General features: G+C 36.8%; 1 non-coding gene across 1 annotated transcript; it reads left to right on the top strand.

The window, feature by feature from the left end:
* Nucleotides 1-3,119: 3,119 nt before the first annotated feature.
* Nucleotides 3,120-3,222, top strand: LOC119538895. Its single transcript, XR_005217681.1, has one exon. It is a non-coding gene; the product is annotated as a U6 spliceosomal RNA (small nuclear RNA).
* Nucleotides 3,223-5,458: the final 2,236 nt, after the last annotated feature.

Genomic DNA, 5,458 nt, shown 5'->3' with positions numbered 1-5,458 from the left:
GCTTATGGTCCCTTCTGGAGAAAGATCTGTGATCACTAGAGAAAAATGAGTGTCCTGGTGATTTGGGATGTAAGGTACTATATACTTCTGTTAAAATTCTCTATATCTCTTTCTCCTTTCTTTGTTTCTCTGTTGGTAGGGCTCCCTTTAGAATCTGAAGTAGGGCAGGTCTTTTATTGGCAAAGTCTCTCAGCATTTGTTTGTCTGTGAAGAATCTAAGCTCTCCCTCAAATTTGAAGGAGAGTTTTGCTGGATAAAGTATTCTTGGTTGGAAATTTTTCTCTCTCAGAATTTTAAATATGCCATGCCACTGCCTTCTCACCTCCATGGTGGCCACTGAGTAGTCACTACTTAGTCTTATGTTGTTTCCTTTGTATGTGGTGAATAGCTTTTCTCTTGCTGCTTTCAGAACTTGCTCCTGCTCTTCAGTATTTGACAGTCTGATCAGCATATGTATTGGAGTGGGTTTATTTGGATTCATTCTATTTGGAGTTCACTGGGCATTTATGCTTTGTGTATTTATATTATGTAGAAGGTTGGGGAAGTTTTCCCCAATTTCTTTGAATACTCTTTCTAGGCATTTACCCTTCTCTTTCCCTTCTGGGACACCAATGAGTCTTAGGTTTGGATGTTTCATTTTATCTATCATACCCCTGAGATACATTTGAATTTCTTCAATTTTTTCTCCATTCTTTCTTTTGTTCTTTCATTTTCTGTTCTGTGGGCTTCTAGGACACTGAGATGTTGTTCAGCTTCCTCTAGTCTTGCATTGTGAATATCCAGAATCTTTTTAATTTGGCCAACAGTTTCTTTTATTTCCATAAGATCTTCTATTTTTTCATTTACTCTTTCAATGTCTTCTTTATGCTCTTCTAGGGTCTTATTTATGTTGCTTATATCCTGGGCCATGGTCTTCTTGATGTCCTTTAAATCCTTTGCCATGTTTTCATTCCTTGATTATAGTTCTTTGATTAATTGTGCTAGGTGCTGTATCTCTTCCGATATCTTGATTTGTGTGTTTGGAGTTGGATTCTCCGTATCATCTTGTTTTATCATATGCATCAAGATTTTCTGTTGTTTTTGGCCTCTTGGCATTTGCTTTGCTTGATAGGGTTCTTTCAAGTTGTAAAAAAAAAAAAAAAAATACTAATCTAATTTTTCAGAAACAGTTTGGTGGTGTACACTTTCTCTAACTAACCAGCAGATGGTGTCTGTGGGTCACCTATACCCCTCAAGTCAGTTCTCCACCTTGTCCCCATGGTGTGTGGGGAAATGATTCTTGTGGGGTTCAGTTGGAGAAATCAGTTTGTGTGTGTTGCTGGAGCCATCCACCCTGAATGTGGGGCATGTGTAAGGGTGGCCAGGGAGGAAGGACAGTTTTAATATTCAAAACCCCCAGGTTCCCAGGGATTCAAGGCTGCTGCAAGAGTCCAAGCCTTCATTTCATTACAGCCCCAGACCCTCTCTCTCACCATCCACAAACCACCAGACTTGTCATAGTGTCCCTGGGTTCCCCAAGCAGTTCCCCCTGCCCAGCCATGATCCTCCAGGACCTCTGCTGAGGGAATGCCATGCTATGTCACCAGTGCATGCTATCCCTTAAGGGAAGCCCCAGGCCACTGGGCCATGCAGGGATTCTTCCAGCCTGATGCAAAGATGGGCAAACAGGGCATCTCCACACCCCCCTCCTCGCACAGTTCCTGCTTCCCAGCTCTGGGACAACTGGTGGGGCTCTGGGCTGTAGTCATAGCCCCGGGCAGGAGTTTATCCAGCCCTCCGGGAAGCCAGCTGCTAGCCATGGGATTTCTTTCTGCTTCTGGCTCCCCCCTCCATTCCCCCAGCCCCAAGGGTATCTGCGGTGGGTTGTCTTCCAGGCCAGACACCGAGAGGCTGGCCCAGCCCTCTCTTGCTATGTTTTACTTTGTGGTTCCCAGTATTGCAGATGCAGCAGCTCCTGGGTTTTTCCATGTTTTTTTAAAAAGAGCCCATTGGTCTCCAAATGCCAAACCCTGGCTTTCTCAGACTGCCATGTGGCTGTGGGTCTTCCAGCCAGCTTACTCACTCATTTCAGAATGCCGACTCCCAGTTTCACCAAGTATACATCCTCTGTGAAACTAGAAGACCTCATCCAGCTGGCACATCATTGCAATCAGTATTCTGGGTCACCCTCTGGTTTTTATCTAGTGTTTTTCATGGAGGTGTATTTTTGCCCCATCTCACAGCTGCCATCTTAGTTTCTCCTCTTTTCATTCTTTAGTTGATAAGCATTTTTCTTTCCTGATAATGAACTAGGTATTACCTTACAATAACTTTTGGTATTTCTTAGCTAGCATTTGCAGGTGTGTTGAACAGTCCTGTTTTTCTCACTATCTTTTACATTACTCACTTGCTGCAGAAGGTTAAGGAATTTTCAAAAGTAATTCTGCCACATTTGTTTTGAATACCTCTCAAGAATTAAATAATTGCATTACTGATTTGTATTCAGGAAGACAGTCCATATTCTGAAAACAACTACCAAACAAGACTTATCAAACACAATTTGATTGAACTCATTATTGCTGAAATTAACTATACTAAGTCCAAAGAATTTTGAATAGGGCAATTTTCTTTTAGATGTAAAGTTTCAGGTAAAATATTAATATTTTGTTTGAATAACATGTATAGAATTTATCCTATTATTTTGCAGCTACACAACCCAGTTACAACTGCCACTTGATTTTGCTATTTTTGCCCATTGAACTTGTTAGGTTTAGAGACCTTCTTTAAATGCTTAATTTCAAAACTGCACAAAATTAACAAAATTACAATATTCTAGGATATAGAGTGGAAGAACAGGAAAACACTTTGAAATATATGAATTATGCTTCTTTTTCCTTTTTTTCTTTTTACTAAATTGTGCATTCTGAACCATACAACAGACTCACAACTCACAGGACTTAGTTCTTACCTTAACAGTATAATAAATACATGTCACAGAAGGCTCAAGGTAGTTTATAAATATTCAAAAACATTATTTAAATAAGTGTTTGTTAAAATAAGTCTAGCTGCTACAGTAAAGAAACCCCAAGTCTCAGTGATTTAAGAAATAGTCATTCCATTCATATAAAATCTAGTGGTGGGTGCTCACCTTGACAGCACATACACTAAAATTGGAATGATAAAGAAAGTTAGCATGGCCTCTGAGCAAGGTGACATGCAAATTCTGAAGTGTTCCATATTTTTAAGCAGCATTATTCACAATTTCCCAATGATGGAAGCAACCCAAGTGTCCATCAACCAATGAATGGATAAACAAAATATATGATGGAATATTATTCAGTTGTAAGAAGGAATGAATTCCTGTTGCATGTGACAACATGGATGTAACTAGAAGAAATAGTGTTGAGTGAAATAAGGATGACATAAAAGGACAAATATTATGTGATCTCACTGATACGAACTAATTATAATAAGCAAACTCATAGAATTAGAATCTAGAATATAGATTACCAGAGGATTGAAATGGGAGTGGAAATGGGGTGGTGATACTTAATTTGTGCAAAGCTTCTATTTTAGTCTCATTGTAAATGTTGGGAAATGGATAGTGGTGATGGTAACACATTACTGTGAGTCTAATAAAGCAATGAATTATGTTTGTGAATATGGTTGAAAGGGGAAGTTTTGGGTCATGTATGTTACTAAAAGGAAAGTTAGAGGATAAAACATGGAATGGTATAACAGACTGAACCTTGTTGTGGACAATGACTATGGTTAATAGTAGAAAGATAAGAATGTTCGTTCATGAATTACTACAAATATATGACACTATTACAAGGTGTTAATAACAGAGTGGAATATGGGAAAATATCTAATGTAAACCATGGACTATAGTTAACAGCCATGTTTTATATTCTTTCTTCAATTTTAACAAATGTGCTACACTAATGTAAAGTGTCAACAATGGGAGGTATATGGGCATGTTGGATTTTTTACATATCTTTGCTATAAACTGACAACTTCTCTAATTTAAAAAAAATAATAATAAAGCATATTAAAAATCCTTTGGTGGAAGGGGTTGCTGGTGGGGCACTCTGGTCCGTGAACTTTCAGGAACCCAGCTTTCAGTCAGAGCAATGTATATAGGGTTGCCACTTAGCAAGTATAAATGCAAAATGCCTAATTAAATATGAATTTCAGATGAACAGTGAGTAATTTTTTAATATAAGTATGTCCCAAGCAATATTTAGGCAACACTTACACTAAAAGATTATTTGTAGTATATCTGAAATTCAAATTTAACCAGGCATCCTATAAGTCATCTAGCAAATCTAAAATAAGGATTCCAAAATTCTCCAAATGCAATATTCACCCAACACATGAGGAAGAAAGGGAATTGAAAATCTTATGGGAATTGGTTTTGTTTGGCTAGAGAGGGCAATTCAGCCTTGAAATAATATATATTATTTTTCCCATGTTCCATTGAGCAGAACTTGGTAACCTGGCCATCCATTATTGCAGTGCAATTATAAGTTTGGTGTAGTTCTAAGCCCATAACAAAAGACACATGCTAATGAGCAGTAAGCCAATCTTTGCCATACCAAGGGTCCATGACACACTGCTCCACAATAAGTGATGTTAGCAATATAGAATGGTGTTTAAGAATTAAGACATTGGAGTAAAAAATTCAGGGATTACAGTATATGAAAAATCATCCATGAAATCATGTCAGCTGTATACATTACAGGTACAAAGGAAGCATTACCAGTATTCAAAAAGCAAAGAAATTGTTACAAGGTGATTTTTCTTGTAATTTAATGGGACATGCAAGACAATTACTCAGATGTATACATATGGGCATAGATATAGATAGAAATATAGATAAAGATATAGATATTTAAATGGATATACAAATATATATATATATGGAATCTATATGGCTTATAAAGAATGTTATCCAGATGTTCTTATGATAATAGCACAAAGAAAGACACTCTTTGAAAGTAGCCTTGAAAGTCATCTGAACCTTAAAGATAACTCACAGAAAACTCCTCTCCAAGTTTATTAATGTCAAGAGTTTGGACCTGGATCACTGTGACAAATATCTAAGAAAAATAATAAGTCATTGTAAAAGGTACATAGTCATATTTGCACATCACTTTAAACAAATATTGATATATGTTTAATATGAAGGGGAAAATGTTCTTCTATGTTTGTTAGAACCACACTTATTAAAAGTCAGTTGTCTTCTATGAAAATCTTCTTAATTTTGAAAATGAACTATGGCTAAACTATAACTGCTTTCTTATAATTTCAAATCAAGACAGTACAAAAAAAATTGGAAGGCAATAAACACTATTGTGAATGTTTGCCATGAAAATCCAAGTCAAAAAAAGTGACATAAAACTTTAAAAGTATTTTAATTTCAGGAAGTTAAAAAGATCTCCCTTATTTTCTTGGACTTTCCTAGACATTGGCACCC

Source organism: Choloepus didactylus, chromosome 6 (assembly GCF_015220235.1).
Source record: "Choloepus didactylus isolate mChoDid1 chromosome 6, mChoDid1.pri, whole genome shotgun sequence".
Lineage (NCBI taxonomy): Eukaryota > Metazoa > Chordata > Mammalia > Pilosa > Megalonychidae > Choloepus > Choloepus didactylus.
Note: the sequence above shows the minus strand (reverse complement) of the source record. Positions and strands in the feature narration are given on the sequence as shown.